Source organism: Dendroctonus ponderosae, unplaced genomic scaffold (assembly GCF_020466585.1).
Source record: "Dendroctonus ponderosae isolate FM_Combo_2020 unplaced genomic scaffold, Dpon_F_20191213v2 Dpon_F_20191213_7, whole genome shotgun sequence".
NCBI classification, from domain to species: Eukaryota; Metazoa; Arthropoda; class Insecta; order Coleoptera; family Curculionidae; genus Dendroctonus; species Dendroctonus ponderosae.
The window spans coordinates 10496717-10515271 of record NW_026018916.1 but is presented as its reverse complement, the minus strand read 5'-3'; positions in this window follow the sequence as shown (position 1 = coordinate 10515271).

Below are 18555 nucleotides of genomic sequence, written 5' to 3'. Positions count from 1 at the left end.
GGGGAATACTGTTCGCTATTTCGGTGGTTTTCTATAATAAGGAAAATTTATATTTAAGCCAAAAAAAGTTCAGTCAAGCTTTTATTTGAGGTCGCGCCTAATGACAGCCAATTAACGCTAAGTACTTTGTCATTAGCTGGACTTTTATCTGGGAAAAAAGTGTAATCGGTGGCTGTTGGACATGTTTAGCTTTTTAGTTTACCAAAATATGTGAAAATTATTGCGTAAGTAACTCAAAAAAAACCGGCAACTACACTAGTAGTATACGTTTATTAAAGTAAAATGTTCAAGTAAAGTAGACTGTTTCTTCTATGGAATTTGCGCACTTTTTAAGTTCTGGTGTTAAACCGGTCCAGCGTTGGAGTTTTGCAAAGAAATGGGTAGAAAAATTAAATTTTATCAGCTGCAATGATTTTGCTGCATAAATGACACAAATATGTCTCATTCTAAGCATTTTAAATACAGTTTAATCGAAATTTTCAACGTTTATGGAACTATTTGTCGGTAATTTTTCAGCTGAATCCAAAATCATTTTAAAAACGTTTTGCAAGAAAGCATAATACATGTTTTTAATTTTGCACAGAAGATAATCAAATGTGTGTCATACCCTAACCGGTTATGAATATTTAAATGTAGTTAGTTTTCTAACCGTTTTTAAAATTAACAAATGGATTACTTTTGAGAAAAGTGACAAATGGTATGGGAGAGAAACTTGAATAAAATAAAACGGTGTAAAATATATGTTGCGTTGCTTTATAGAAAATTACAATACACCTTATAATATTTTTTGTCGAATATTCTTATTTCACACACATATTTTGAAGTACTTATTCAAATGAAACTGAAATAATGAAAAATATATCCGAGCCCTAAATATTAACGTAATAACTTTTATAAGAACAGGAAATAATAACGTGTGCCTCCTACATTTACCGGTTATGAATATTTCAATTCACTTTGATACGGCTATAAGCAAATCTCGAGTATTTTAATATAGTAATTTGCATATAAAAATTACATGCAATTGTTACTCAACAAAATTAACCGATGGAGAGATCGTGCTATGTTATTTTTTTTAATTTTGTTAGTAAAATATATGATTATAGTATAGTTATGCTTTATGAAAATTGAAAATTTCGTTAGGCTGGAAATTGTTTGTTTCAACTTTGGCCTTTTTCTCCATCACACTGAAAGAGGTGCAGAAATCAACAATTAGAATGTATAATATAAAAGTAAATTTGACACTTTTAAACGTAAAAATAGCATTAATAAGTTGAACTGTAGTCTTAGTTGTAGTAGTTGAACTGTAGTCAGTAGTTATGTCACTATATATGTATGGATAAATACAATGTACCAAACCATCCGTAAAAATATTTTTTAGTTCATTCTTATTAAGGACTTTGAAGGGAAATAGTAATCTGAAGATGGTTTAAAATATGAAACGGACATATTAAAAACTTTTCGAACAATTTATTCAGTGGCCAAAAAGCGCAGATATACCAAATCACTTTGTATTAAAGTCGCAACAACAAAATCCATAATATACTAAAATGTGTGTCATACTTTCCAAAGTTATGACTAATGCTTATATTTGTACAGATACCCATTAAATGAGAATATCGAAGCATATAACAACAACATCGCCATATTACAGGATGTTCGAGAATATAAAAAAATTATTACCAGGTGATATATATATGATGATTTGATACAAAAATTTCGTATCAAAAAATGTTCTTGATAATAAACAAATCTCTTATATACGTTGAGTTTCTTGAAGAACTTGGCAATGCTGGCAAGTTGAATCACATAATGAAAATGAATCAAAATTATTTTACGGTCTTTCACATTGGCTATTATTCGCAGTAAGTGGAGAAGTTTTGTTAACTAAAGCGACTTAAGGTATTATGGCTGGACGTAATGCTGAGCAAATTTCTAATGGAATTGTTTAAGTTGCCGGTACTAAGCTTGATTGAATTTGTCAAACTAAGGAAAATCTTCTTTGAGGATCGATTAGCTGAAGCGCCATTACAATCTGGAATGGGTTAAACCAAATGATAACAGTTTTTGCCTTGAATTGCACTAGGCTTTAAAAGCATAGTTTTTTTTGGCTTGCTTCAAAATTTTACAAATGTTTACAAAATTAAAGGATGCGTGATTGAAAAAAATTTAAACTGGCTCTTTGCATCCTAAAAGTGACAGTACTAATCTTGAATATTTTTGAAAATAAAAATTATGCTAGTGGATTTAAATAAAATTCCAACTTTCATAAAATCAATAAAGCAAAGATGAAAATTAAAAATGAAGATTTATTCATCTATTAATAGACGAAGGTATTGAGCTGAAAGAGTGGAATTTATACAGAACTGACATTAATTAGAAATCTAAAAATAAAACACAATTTTACTGGAAAGTAGCTGGATATTTTCGATTCAATTGAAAATGCATTAACGTTCGTCCAGCCGAGAAAATAGTTAACTAGAGAAAGTTTGCAGTTCAAAAACAAATCAGGGTGAGATATGAGAAACTTACCAATACCAGGCTAAATTCATCCTATTTCTGGTTAATCGATAGGGCGTCTAATAAGCGTCACATATGGCATGGGGCACGATCACAGCTTTGTGGGTTTTTCCGCACCACTGGCACGTGCATTCCGATGGTTCGGTGGAAATATACGGCCTCTGAAGGATTGTTTTGAATGTTTTATCGCCATAAAGGCTACAGGCCCCATGCCGTTGGACGTTTATTTTTTGCATAACAGATAAATTATGAAAGTTCATACCATAAAAAAACGAAAAATAAAACAAAATAAATAGTGATAAAGACACTTTTGAAAGTCTTTAACGGTTAATCGAACAACAATATATTTATTTGCACAAACCATAAAAGCTGAAAATGAAAATATTTTCTATTTTAGAGCGCTGTATAAATAAATTAATTATGCACTTCAATATAATTCCCGTACATAAAAATGTTTTAAAATACTCTGAATGGCAAATAAATAATTCCAGTTTAATAGTACCGACGGAATACTTTAATTAATGGTCTAAACTAAAATCCTAGCCATTAATTAAAAACTTCGCAACTTTACGGCCTTTTTGCTTAAATGCAACGTTATTACATAACAAACTCAAAATCTCAAATCCCGAGATTTTCAATACTTACTTGCGTCTAAGTGGCAAAGCGATTTAGGTGAACATTCAACATGAACAATGTAAACACAATCCGCAAGAAAGCGCTTTGCTAAAACTTTATTGCCAAGAAAAAGGTTTTTGTTAACACATTTGTAACCGTGAATTACAAATTTCCACGTCAGCTTATACCCATGTAAATAAGGGTAGATATAAAATTTTCTGTGGTTTTTTGCTGTAGTCGTCTCTCAAGAAATTGTCTCCATTTTCCGTACGTTTGCGTCGTCTGGGACGAGTCATTGAGCTGCTCGTTTATACACGTACGTGTTAAGTTTGTTAAATAAAACTTCACTTGAATTTTCAAGCTTAGTCTATTTTTTCAATAACGCGAAGAGTTGGTTATAAATAACTTTGGTCATAAAAAGGGGCGAGTTTGAGCAACTGAGGGCACCACTTAGACTATAAACGTAAAAATATTTAAAAGTTGTTTTAGAAACATCTCAAAGTCAAAATACTACAGCGGTTTATCAATATACCTTCTAAACTTAATGTTGCCGATTTTGAGCTGAAGTAAACTTATTAAGGGATGAGTTATAACTCGTTAACTCAGAGACCGACAACAACACAGTGTTACCCAAGCCTAGAGTAATTTTGATAAATTTGATAAAAACCTGGAGAAGTTTCGTGCATTAAAACATACATCAGATGCTACAAGCTAATAAATTACAACTTGATACATTAACACTGCCTAAACAAATTCGTAAAATCTTACGTGCTTCGGCAAATTGATAAGTTTTTTGGTCACCAAAGAGTGAAAAAAAATGGGTTAATGGCTATTCAAAGCTGATTTGAAAGCCAAATCAGTAGTATTTGCAAATTCTCCATTTCTTTTTTGCTATCACGTTCAGCTAGTTCCAACAAATAAGCCATTTGGATTCGAACAATGGAGAATATAAATTGTTCTGCCGAGGACAGAATTTTAAAAGACATTACCTCTGTAATTCACTCACTGATTTTTCCATCGTATGCAGCTAAAACTGCAAATCGGCTGAATTCTATTGGTTATCTCATTCGAATGCTACGACCACCACAAGATTCACGTCTTTGACAACATTTTTCAATCTTTTGGCCAGTTGCTTTATATAATGTGCTATTCATTTATTTAATTATATTGAAAGATTTTTGGAATTTTCAATTGTGTATTTAAGCACCTGTAAGTACCTATCTAATAAAATTTTATTTGACATTTAAACAAATTGAGGAATCCGAAATAATCAATAAACAACGTTTTCCGGTATACTTTAGCACTCTACTGCAAAAGTTGCTGAAAAGTTGTTGATATGAAAAATGTATATTTATCACTTATTTATATTCTATTTACCATATCAAATTGTTTAAATATTTCGCAAACAGTTCTTCGATTTCATTTCCTAAAAGTTCTACATATTTTGTCCAGTTAGATATTTATTAAAACATATTGGTTCGGTAGCTTGCTTTTCAAGTAGAACACACCAGATATTTCGGAATGTTTGTCCTGGGAAATTGACCTCGTGCGATTTTCCTTTAGCGAAAAATTATTGTTTTTTTGATGAAACATTCACGCAATTTTACATGTCGCTTCGTCGAACGTCCAATCGGTTCTTTTTGTGTTGATTGCTTAGATGAACTTGATTGCTAGAGCTTGAACAGGTTGAAAAGACTTGGAAGCTTTATCTTGATAATTTGAAAGAACAAAATAAATTTTACGTGATGACTTACTAAAATAAATTGTCTTGATAAAAAAACGTTGCAGCTTTAAATATTTCAAATATTATGTTTTTTAAGCAGCAATTGATTATTCGTTTTCTTCAACACTGAGGTTGCCTTTCAGCTTTTTATTTCATTGTACCACAAAGGTTCTATAGACAATACAACAAGTGTGGTATCAAAATTTAGGCTAAGCATTTTAATTTGTAGTTCTAAAATATATTTTTTATCGAATTTTTGTATGATAATGTTATTCTTTTTAAGCTGATGGAGTCATTCTGTGCATAATTTAAGCACATTTATTCAGTTTATCATTCTGGAAACTTTCTGCGATTTATTTGCTGAGATTTTCATTTTTTTCCGATATTTTTTGCTTACCAGCAACAAAATGAATAGAAAAATTTTAGGGTAACTTTTAGAATATTAGTCATAAACTTGTCAATTGAAGCTTCTTCATTTGTCATTTCTTCTTTAAAAACTTGTTCATAACTCTTCCGGCAATTGACGCGATTGAAGAAACAGGGTGTTTTTAGATTTTAAATTGTTGTGGTTGTCAAAACTCGGTAAGGTTTGCTGCGAATGTCCCAATTCTTTGTTGACCCAAAAATTCGAATCTTAATGCGTATTTATTCGACCCACATAATAAAGTTTCTGCTATTTGATAAATAGCAACGCAGATCGGCCCCACGGTTTGACTCGATAAGTCTACCAAAGCTACAAATCTTTTTTGCTAAGCACGTACCCGAGATAGATAGAACTGGGCTGCATTTTGCCTCCAACGAAATGATATGTGTTAAAATATATTCGAAAAGTTTCATTTTGTTTAGCTAAAACTATCAACGAAAATCGGATAAAACAGTACTAGATGGAAATGAGTTTTTTGTGAAAAATTCACATTCTCACCAGAAAATATATAGCAGGAAATTAATGTTTAGCTATTTTTCTCGGCTGTTCTATATTCAACATATATAATCACCCACCTAAGGCTTGACATTGCTAACTATGCACAACTTCCGTCCTCATTTTCAATGGAAATATTCCAATTTAATTATTCACCAGCCACAAATTAATTTCATTAAAATTGTCATCCGAAAGCTTGTTTAGCCTGCTGCCGATTTAAACGTAAATAAAACATTTCAAACCTGGGCCTCTTGTGCTTGCCTTTCACCCTTATGAATACGTATACGAGTTTTACTCCTATTTTGCCCCTGCTATTCAAATTTGCCTTTTCACCGCTTCTAATTTGAGTTTAGCTACATTTTTTAAATGCCCTACAACTATTGTGAAAAGTTGTATTATGAATAGGCATTGCGGCATAAGAGAATCGGTCGGATTTTTGTTTAACCTTTTTTAGATCTTACTTTTTACTTCACGCACTTTCGTTTCACCAACGGTTCATTAGTAAGTTCAAAAGTAGTAAAATTGTTGGATTTTTAGAGTATTTTTACATGTCCTCCAGATTTCCAGATATTCATATACATCAGACAATTTTCGTTCTTCAAAAGAAATAAAATAACGCTCAATTAGTTTTTTGACCATGTCAATTACAGAATTGGTGTGATTGGTTCATCCTCGTTGATTGTGCCATTCTTACTCGTTTGGCATATTTCGTTATATTGAGATGACTTCGTTTTTTCTGCATTTTTTTATATTTTTTATGATGTTTGCTTGCAAATATCATTTGGTCTGTGGAGACTTGTAAATCAAGCTTTTAGTGTTTTCCTTTAAGGTATGAACTGTTCACGTTGGTTCATTCCTGAACAACAAGGTCAGCCTTGTTGTTCATCAGCCTTCTCCAAACAAGGCTGATGTTTGGACATTCAGTGATAAAATTACAAACAATTGACAAAATCCCTGGAACAAGAAAATATCTACATTGGACGAAAAATTACTTATTAAATTTAAATTCTTCTAAATAAAGCAGTAGACAAATCTCAACAAGACGTTACACAGTTAAATATATACATAAGTTAACCCTGCCGCTTCGTCTCGACGAAGTCGAATAAATCGCTTCCAAAGTAATGAAACGCTTTGCACCTGGGACGTAACATATCGTATTAAACCCATGTGACAAGTGGCTTCTTTGAACTTCACACAAAATGAACTGTTTTATCGAAAATAGTCGCCGAGTAAAGTTATCAACATTTTTTTGAAAATTTAATAGCAAATATTTACTATTTTCTGCAAAGTAACTAGGTACTTTTAATGGCTTTATTAATGCCAAAGTTATAACATAAAATGGAGGGAATTTTAAAGTAGAGCCATCGACTTTTAATCATCGTTAATGCCTCTAATTAGAAGAGCTGCACTGGAATTTAATGTCGAAAGTTTTGAGAGAGAACAATTCTAAAGTTATTCGAACGGGTTTATAGTCACAGAGTTTATTTTGGTAAATGCTTTGTAACAAACTGGTACTTCGCGAATTATTTTGTTTGCAGTGGAAAAGGTTTTGTTCTCGATGCAGACTGTTCTAAACTGTCTGAGCGACAGTCGGTGTAGATATTTTCTCTTCCTTCTTAAGCGATAAATTTCCTAAAATAATAGGCCCAATTCCATAGCATTTTGTTTCAATTACTCACAATAAACAGACTTTCTGCAATTCCAGCACAGCCAGACATAATCCTACTTGGAAGACTTTTTAATTAAACTGAAAATATTTAGTTATTTGATGCGTGAAGGTGGTTTTCAATAAAATTCGAAATAAATGCCTTTGCCATTCACTAAAATGCTGCGCATGAAATGAAAACTGGAGCAAGAGAAGAATGCTTATAGACTCCTATTATATCCAACTTAATATGGAATATCGAAATTAGCGAATGAAAATTGTTCGGAACAATTCGAAGAAGTAAATAAAAGTCTGCACGTAGTTTCAGGTGCTTTCAAGTTGGAAATGTGCAGATGTAAATATATGAAGTTTTACAGTCGCAAAAAATGTTTATTTTATTTTGTTCAATTGGATATCATAATTAATAGAAGGTTTTAAGAAATACTGAGGATTATAAGGGGTTTAAGAAAGAGTCAAACCTTAATAAATATTTAGACCAATTTCTTCAGGTCGCCCAGAAGTTCTTCAAATTTATTAAAATGTTTATGTGGCTGAAACTTAATAAAATATTGGAAAAAAATTTACCAAAATGAAACGCTGCCAGGAAATGATTCAAAAGTTTTATACGATATATCAAAAATTAATATTAGTTTGGATATTCAGTTTTGATAAGATTACATTTAAATAAATTAAACAAAACTTTCTTCATTTTTAACATATTTTTTATTCTAAAAAAATTTGGAAGTAGATTTATGTGCTGAATAAATAAATATGTTTTATTATTCCAGCAATTATTACGGAAATGTTTTAAAACGTAGAATAATGCGAAAGAATGTGAGAAAAATCTTGATCAACACTAGTCTGGAGAAGATTTTGTTTAGAGAAATTAGCTAAATATTTTTTTATTTTAAAAATGTTTCCTATTTTTGATGCAAATCAGCAAGTAATTTCACGTGTTGAATAAATGAATAGAATTTCATTATTCTTGTCACTATCAAGGCAACGTTTCAAAGCATCGACAAAAACGATTTTGCTAATTTTTTAATTAACTTTATTTTTTTGTAATAACATTGTTTCATTTTAGTAACTTTGCAATGCATTTCTCTGCCTAGAGTATTTAACCAATCTTCACTAAAATTCAAAAACAGACACAAAGTGTCTTAAATATCAGATGATATGTAGAAAATAAAACATAAAAACTATCAGAGTTTAAAAAAAAATTGTATATCTAATCATTCAAAACGTAACGCCAATAAACCACGCAAATAGGTACAATGTGAAGTGAACTAAACATAAAAGTATTTTAACTGAAAATTTTTAGTTTGTTAAACAAAATGATGGTTTTTCTAGATAAGAATATTTTTGCATATGGATAATTTTTGTGCTTCAAAAATCAAAATATCTTCTGAAGCTAATTCGACTTGAATTAGCAGACAGAAGCTTGAATCGACAGACTAAAACTTTCCAGTTCGTGAATAAAACTGGTAAATGAATGCATCTACACAAAAAAAATTATCGTATAATTTTCTTTCTCATCTTTGACTGCAATTTATTTAATGTGTAATTTTCTTATATACTGGATATATCTTTCATTCATTTAGCTTGAAACATTGCCTTTCCAATGGTGTTCTCATATCAAACATCAAATTTAATTTTGCTTTCAAGCTTGTCTTAAAAACAAAATGTTGTATCGGAAATATATTCCTAATTTTCACACATTTGTATGTGTGAAAAAATGTCTCAAAAAGTTGCGATGCTAATTAAACAGAAAAAAAAATAAAATATAACAGTTTTTATTATACTTCTAAATATACTATATATACTATACCTCTAAATTTCTGAATTTTTATCGTAAATTCACAACCTAACAGATTAAATCCGAACAAATAAAAAGCTTAATAAATACAATTAGAAAACGGTTTTAGATTAGAGGTATTAATCTACTTAGGTTTAGGAGAATATAAATATGATCACTTTAATCGCGCACATGGGAATACTTTCATTATTCTACTTAATCTGTGAGAGTAAATTTTGCAAATATTAGGCTGGCAATGAAACAACGGAGTGATAAATCGGTCAAAACGCACAAGCGTATTTTTCTCCTTTTGCAGAAAAATGTTATGTCGTCTATATTCGTCTCCTTCATGTGAATGAACCCTTGTAAATTCTTCATAGTTATCTGAATGAAATATATATCACTCTGACAAGGGTCGGAATTCGGCTTATTGTTGAATAGGTTTTCATGTACCTAACATCATCCTTATCTTACCACTTAAACAAAAAAAAACACGAATGTTTGAAAAACGACCAATATATATTTGCCCCGAAAACAGCTTATTTTTGTGAAGATGCAAAGATTATATATGTCATGGTTTTTCGAAGGTTTCGGCAATATTTGAAATAAAATTTAGAGTTTGAAATGGAGCAAAATGCATGGTGGATTTTATTAGCTTTGTTAATATGAAGTTTTCAATGCGCAAATGTTGCTAAATAACTAATAAAGCCTAGCGGGCGGGTTCAATAACTATTGTTTATTCATTAGTATTTTTTGATTGGGACACAAAAAAATGCTATTTAACTAGATTTAATTAAACCAGTCAAAATTCGCCCAATAAAAAATGAGCAGTCAATCCAATGGTGCAATTTCCCTCAAATAAGTAGACGTTACTACACAAACCAATCACGAAATAAATAAACCGCGTCAAATCGTTTACGATTCCATTTTGCAAACTTTTGCACTTGGAACGTTCAGTGTGGCAACCCTCGGAAATTAGTAAACGCTGTCGATGATTAAAAGTCGACTTTTTTCATCGCAATAATTTCCTTTTCGTAATGTAATTCTCTCAACTTTTAAGACCAACTCACTCTTCGAGGAAATATTTTCGATGAGATGGTTCAGTTTGCTACTGCCTTTCGATGGAAAGGCAAATGAATATTTCAACAGATTTAAACGCAAATAGTCAACTAAAAAGTAGGAATAATTATATAAAGTTGAATAATGTCAGATGATGCAGGAAATTGCTTGAATGGCAGGATAAGATCACTTTTTTAAGTAGAATTATTTGATTGAAAGGTGATAACAAAACCCACAATTTCTGAATCATTCAAATTTCAGTCAAGCTCAATCAACGCAAAAACACTTCAATTTTTGGTACCTTTGAAAGTATCTAGGTCACATTGTCCAGGCCGGTCATATTATTAACAAAAACAATTATGCTGAATTATATTGCAAACACAACACGTCCCAGTTTGCGTGGGGAAAATTTTGCTTGGGCCTGGAGATCCGAAAATTATCCCACTTCCTCCACAAAGTTGCTTATTCCGCTCAGTTTGCCCGCACATATTCATATTACAATGTAAATTCGTTCTTTGCAAAGTTTCGGAGGATGTAAAACTATTAAATGAAGCCGTACCGTGAAACAAGTAATAAAACTTTGGTTTATGGCTGGAATTAAATTCAACATTTTCATACTTTAGAGAGTCTATGGTGGGCGTTTCAATTATTCAAACCTAGACGGTTTAGTATTCCGTGGCGATACAAAAGATAAATGGAAGCGTAAAAAGTGCAGAAGGGTGCACTTGGTTTAAGGTTTAGTTCGAAATTTACATCGCTTGTGTGGTTAGCGATTTGCCTTCGTTTCTTCCAACGATTGTACACAGTTTTCCCAAACAAATACTTAAACAATTAGTCAGTCAAGCTTACCAAATCCCGTACTCAACAAGAAACTGGTATTTGATGGTTTTTGCTGCAGCTTTTCGAATAAAATTATAGCAAATTTTTCGTCGCGATTTACGCAAAATATTAACAAGTTAATTTAAGACTGAAGTAACAGTTTTTAATGACAAAATTGAGGAAATATTAGCACTAAGCGGCCAGTAGTCACAAGTACTTAAAAAAAGTGCTAAAAGCATGTGAGTAATGAGGCTGCTGATGGAAAAAAAAWKAAGAAAAACCTTCTGAAAAGCCTGCCGGAAGTACAAGTGCGAATCAAACCCGACTGAGTTTAAAAATTGCGAAAGTAATGGGCGTCTGGAKAGCAATWTTCCTCTGATGGTCAATAAGTCCTTTGGGGACAATTTGTCGAAAATTGGCAGCARGGCAGCGGAAATCTGAAAMTCATATGCATAGCAAATGGGGTGGAGAACATCCAGAATAAGGAGAAGGTGGGGGGCGAGCACTCCAATAACCGAAACYCAAGCGGAACAAGAACCAATTGCTGATATGAATATGTTATTCAAATCGGCAAAACAGCGCCTCAGAAAGTGAAAAAAGTATGTGCTTCTGCCCCTKAAGCAGCTGGCAAAACTAAGGTAGTTRAGGGAGCTATTGAACACAAGGAGAAAATGGCTACKCCTCCGAATTTTTGAATCTSCTTGTTAAAGAYGATTTCCCAATCATMAAATTCCGAATTTKCACTATTATCTTTTTTCGTAGAACTGTTAAATTGAATGAGATTAAGCTCAGGCAAAGTCAATGAATGTAATTTAAAAAAGTTGAACAAGATCAAAATTATCAGCTAATTACTAGACAATTTGATTCTTTTATCAYCTTTTGCTTCGCCTTCTCKTCGTATCGKCCTCGAGTGCCATTCGCATTTTTAATTTGACACTCTTCATGTCTTTTATAACCGGTTTAGAAATTGGTTTTTTACTTTACATTATCCYATACTTTCTTGGTGGTTTCCTCTCATTTGGGCGTCATTTTTCATTGATCATTGGTTTCTCTTTCCATYTTTCTTTCATTTGAACGGCTTYATTCTCACAATATTTGACTTACTGGAATTGATTTTGACTCTATATAACAAGATTTAAATAATGACAATGAAAGAACCAAAAGCCCTGGATCATCTTGGATCATCATGAAGAGTTTATTCGGGACTCAAAATTTTTTTTTTCTAAATCTTTTATCTCATATTTATCGCTTAATACTGACCAACTGATAAAACATTTCAATAATAAAGCAGATTAACAACAGAGAAATTCATTTTATTTATTTTGGTATTTTGGTAAACAATTTTAGATTTAAAAAATGTAAAATATTTTTCTAAATTTGAGTGCAACGTTACTGTATTAAATGAAAACGAGCAGAAAAATAACGAAATTTGCAGAAGTGGCTTAATTAATTGGATATCGGTTGGTTTACTGAGCGGTTGGAAACCAGTGCAAATAATTTCTTCTCCAGTTACACACAAACCGATAATAACTGATGTACAAAATTTACATTGTATGTTCAAGTGCCAGTGCATAAATTATGCTCGATTTTCAACCAAATTAGTATATCGGATTTCATTGCTTGCCCAGCGCCAGTCTCCCTCGTGGCTGGACTAATTGGCTCTAAATTTATGTAATAGAAATAACAAAAACGATATATTTAACAATGCACATATTTCAGAAATTTACTGAAAATGTGGGTCCAAATCTGCAACCTGGGCTTAAACACATAATCTAACAAAGATCACATCTTAACATTAAAGCGAGTTCCTAATTAACTGATTAAAATTCCAATTTAAATGATAAAAATTTTGAATCCAAAGTAGTTCAAACGCTTGTAAAAAAATAGTAAATAATCTTTAAAAGACAATTTGGCTTGCAGCGTTACACGAGAAAAAGCGTTCCTTTGTATTCGCGATTATAATTCAGCTACTATTGCGCGCCGAAAATTTCGACAAAATTAAATTTTTGTCGAAATTTTGTGCACGATTTTTACAAAAACCAATCTTTTCCTTAATTAAGCAGCGGGTTCTTAAATTCCTGCAAACGGGTTATACGGTAAAAAACCGCAGAAAAGGTAGATTTTTATTCAAAAAAAATACATTTGGTGTCTTCCTTGAAGATTGGACCTTGAAGATCTGCAACCGCGGTGCTACTTTCGAAAACATAAGAACCGAAATTCGAAAAAAAAATTGGGAACCATTTTCCAGCCATTTTCAAATCAGTTAAATTTAAGAATATTTCCCTATTTGAAAATAAAATATATCCCAAAATAAATATATAAAACCAACACGGTTTTAAGTAGCAGGTAAAAAATTCACAGAACAACTTTTAAAACACAAAACAACAACAAAGGCTGCAAACTTGAAAATGTTGCAATGAAAAAAATTAAGCACATGGAAAACATTCACGCTGTGCTGTAAGTGCGAGCGATTTGATTATTGAAATTTGAATGATTCTCGAATGATTATGTAAATTTTATGTACCATCCGCGTATAAAATTATGACGAATATACATTTAGTGACTTTTTGTGGGGGTTATTTTATTTCAAAATAGGACTGTAATAAGTTTTTTGGTTTAACTTTGCACCTTTATTTTGATTTATTTTCCTGACTGCCTGTAATTGTTATTATATTTTTTTCTTTCCTCGGTTTCAGTGAAAATGTGAAATAAAAATGTTTGAAGGTTTCAAGACACCCAAGCCTAAAAAGAATCAAATATTTCTCATTTATGGCTTTGGGTTGAATTTTAAATCTGATTATGGCGCTGTTGTCTCACCGAAACGTTATATGAAATAAACGGTATGAACATTTTTATTTCACATTTTGACTGAAACCCAGGAAAGAAAAAATGATGGTTGGCGATGATTGCACCACCGCATAATTCTCTATTGTTGTTGTAAGTGATTACTGCCGGTAAAGTAGCAAAAATATTAAACTATTCTATCTGGAAATTGCAAATGCCAATTTATATGCAAATTGCGTTATTATTCGAAATTCCAATAGATTGGCATAGCGTTAAAATGCCTTTAAGGCAAACTTTTTTCCCATTCTTCTCCTCGAATTGAAAAACGTGTGGCCAAATAAAATTTTATATCGATAACCTAATGTTGATAGATCGTTACACAATTTAATAAATTTTTACAAGGGACACAAAAAACTGGTAATAAATTGCCCGTATACTGCTTTTCATGTTTGTTTGCTGTTTATTTCTGAATTTTTATAATTTCTTATCTGTTAACAGCATATGGTAATGTGCGATGTTTCGTTTTTGACTCAAAATTATAATTTTTCATTGCCAGCATTAGATTATCGATATTTTTTTAAATTAATTTGAATGAAAAATTATCTAAAATAAAGAGAAAAGGCAGTGCAAGAACATAGAGCGCCATTTTCCGCCACGACCATTTATATCAATTAAAACATCTCCGTTTAAAAAAGAACGAAAACAATTTCTTTTTTCATCCTTACATTTAACGGATCGGGCTTAGCTTGCAAAGTTTAATAACTGAGCAAAGCGAAACATTCACCCTCGTCATTTTTCCAGATTAACAAAAAGTTCTTTCAAATTTGTCAGTGATATGTGGTTTTACGTCCGATTTTATTTCAAACAATTTCTAATATAAATCGCTGATTAGAAGAGTGGGTGATAAAAACTTAGATTCCGGCTACTGTGGCAAACCAAATGTTTTATTTTTAAATTTTTCGACAATTTAACGACAACATCGATCAGAAATGTATGTGTATATCCATGAGTGAATATATAAGTAATGTTATTACTGCCAAATTGCGCTACAAACAGTCCCAAATATACCACAAATTTTAAAGCAAAAATTTAATAAATTGCACCACATTAAAAATTCAGTGAAAGGTAGGAAGATTCAAACTAGTTGTACATTTAAACATGTAAATATGAATCATTCTAACCTAAGCCAATAGTTTTAAAATGGTTTAAAACTGTTAAACCAAATATAATATACCAGCCGAAAAAATAATATTTCCAAATAAAACATGTAATAAAAACTTGTTGATAATTGTTTTAACATTTATTATGTAACAAATATTGGTAATATAAAAATATATTGCTTCACTCGTTCAGATGTTTGGTCGGAAAACAGATATAAATTTCAGCAGAAATTGGTTCTTGCAGAAACATTTTTTTCCAATTACAAATGAAAGTCTTACGTGCGCTCTCAAAGTTGTTCTTCAGCAAAGAAGATAAAAGACATTCAGAAAAAACCCACGGATATCTGAATGATTAACCCAGTTTTAAGCCACTGCTTTGGGCCAGCTTTGCGGAAAATGGATTTAAAGCGTTTAACTGATGGTTTAAATTCGAGAAACGTCTTTTAATTACGCCAGTTTAACACTGTTTTCATTATCTTTCGGGTTCTGTCCGTTCCGGTTTAACAACGGTTTCCAGTACTTTACGCTTTATTAGTTTGTGATAAGACACAAGTAGTGGTAAAATTTAAATTTTAGACTAATTTTCAAGAAGTCAAAATATATGAAATATTTTTTATACTGTTTTCGTATGAGATTAATTTAAAAACCATGTCAAGTCTCAAGAGTATTGCTGCATTAATTTATTTAAAATAGTTGTGAAATTCGATCTCTGACCGACATTTGCCCTTTACAACTCACTATACTCCTCAAAACGACAGATGCGCATTGGAGCAAAATGCTTCTCAAAATCGGTTCTTATACATCTAATTTCCATTCAAATAATGTAAAAACGCACTTACACATTCTACACGGTTGAATTAAAATCGAAATAAAGTATTCCAACTCTTTTAGTTCTACACTCACTCATTCGAAAAACCGTTTCAATCGGTTTATAAAACCAGCCATCATATTCGAAGAAGTTACGACAAAAAGCCTTCTAGTTGAAGCAAATGTCCATTTGCATATAGCACCTCTCAAAGTTACGGTTTGCGAGTTTTCAGATTTCAAAGCGCAGTTTTACCGCACTTTTGCGTATAAAATCCAGACCGAGTGGTAAGGATTCGAGTTGGAGCACCAGAAGCACACTGAAAGCAGCTCCAAAGAGGCGCGAAAAGTTTCACAAAGTCAGCGCAAGCGCTGAGTTTTGTATATTGTAGTTTTAGCTTTGGGTTTTATGCCCAAATGTAAGTATCTTTGAAAAGTGAGGAAAAATGTCCTTGCTCCTTCTCAGTAAGAGGGAATTTCTTTCTTTTCGAATTCGAAATCTCACTTTTTGAATTTTACATCTCTTCTTGAGAGCCATGGATCAAAAGGGGCTCAATAAATGTTCTATTCCGTCAGCTTTTTAAACTGATTTCTTTCAAAAAGTATCAATGTGCATTCTGTTAGTAATTAGAGTATTTCAAAGTGTTTTATTTTATTTACAGCTTCGGTTAGACACTTTTTTTCAGTTTGTGGGCTAATTTTAAAAAATCAGTCCATTTAGATCTATGATTATGAAAATGAACTTTTAAAGGGCATAAACAATTTTTTTCTGGTCGAATGTACGCATTTTCAGCAGTCAGATACTGGATTTTTTATTTCGTCAAAAACTAACTCGTTCGAGTTGTTTTAGATTTTTTCCTTCAATTCAAATACATTTTTTAGGAAAATGACGCTTGACTCACTAAACTTTACACCCTTTCAATGATATATGAGGACATTTACTATCCATAAACGTAGTTTTAAACTGAAGCTTTTGCCAAAGCTTTTCTGGCTGATCTTTTCTTGAAAACAATCAGAACATAATCTATATCAGAAAGAAACATATTTCGTTACTATGGATTATTCATTTTGACGATTTTTTGCATACTAAATACAATTTCGTATTGTACATCCGATTCCTCATCGTTTCACGGCGCCGTGCTTTTCAAACTAATTTCTAAAAACATATCCAAGAAAACTCATTCACATAGAGGATACAAGTATATTTAAAAAATAAAAACAATACAATAAAAAAAAGCGGGTGAAATGTAAAAATATCACATGACAAGTTAATTAAATTAAAGCCGCCCAACCACCTGTGCCACAATTCATACATATTTAAATCAATTGCAGGCATTCTTGTAACATATAATATAATTGCACTATTCCTATTGACTGATACAATACATAAATATCCGAAATCTGTTTGAAATCATCAGATTTCTACCGATGATATAACTCGAATTCAGCACAAAACGATCAACTATTATTCCGATCACAGAACTGAATACATTTTAACAATGCACGAATTTGCATCCCCATATTTGCAAATAGAAATTCAAGCTTTAGAAACTTGAGGAACATTACACAAATGAATTTTTGGCAAAAAAATCAGTCACTAAGTCATGAATTCGTCTAAAGTCCGAAACTAAGTCGTGAATGATATTTGATATGTACTTTCTACCATGTATATGCCATAAAGTTCACACGAAATTTATGATTTGCTCTCAAATGTAAAACATTTTGTCCAACGTACAAAATGAACTATTTAAATCAGGCTGAAAAATCATCAATGAAGCAACTTAAAAAAACTTTTTTTAATGAGAAGAAAAGATCTGAATGTATAAATTCGCCGAAAAAATTGAATTGATAAATGCATTCAAAACTAATCACTTTGTGCAAAAATGTTTATTAATATTTCTATTAAATTTACTACCAATTGTAAACAATATTATAGTAGTCAATATTTTAATAGACAATCTACAAATATATAATTATCTGCCATGCAAATTTGGTAAAAAGTTAATTACATTAGAATATCTAAGTAGGTAATTTCACATAATATAGATTACACAGTTAGTGCTTAGTGGTTAATAATAATGAGATTATTCAACGTTTTCAGGGAACAGCATATTAAGAACAATAAACTGATGTCTAAATCACAGAAAAGCATACAAGTTTCTGTAACCACTTAAATTAATTTCAGTATCATTTATATTCAGTTCCAGAATGTGTAACGTTGCATTACAGACACTTTAAAGCGGTACAAAAATAGATTATTTGCTGTGCAATTTCCCTATTATCAGCTCTGTGGGAGACAATATCTAAGTACTGCGACTAGATAAATGTATCAAATGGTTATTAAACAATTAAAAATACACAATAAGAGTTCAATATGAAAACTCATCCATCCCAATGTATTATATAAATTCAGGTCCGTCAATAAACAAACTTTAGATAGAACAGATCTAGTTTTCTCACAGCAAATGGTTTTAAATCATTTATTTATTTTTAATCGGTCCGTTAATGTCTAGAGCAAGTCCAAAATATGCAAACCTTTGAAAATACGTGCGGCAATTTTTAAATTGATTTTATTTTTCAAATTTTTAACAACTTTAGGTGTACGATTTGAATATATAATGCAGAGTACAAATTCAGATAAATGCAAAACAGATAATTAACTCAAGACAGTAAGTAAGTCCTATATTTGTGGAATATAAGAATTTAAACATG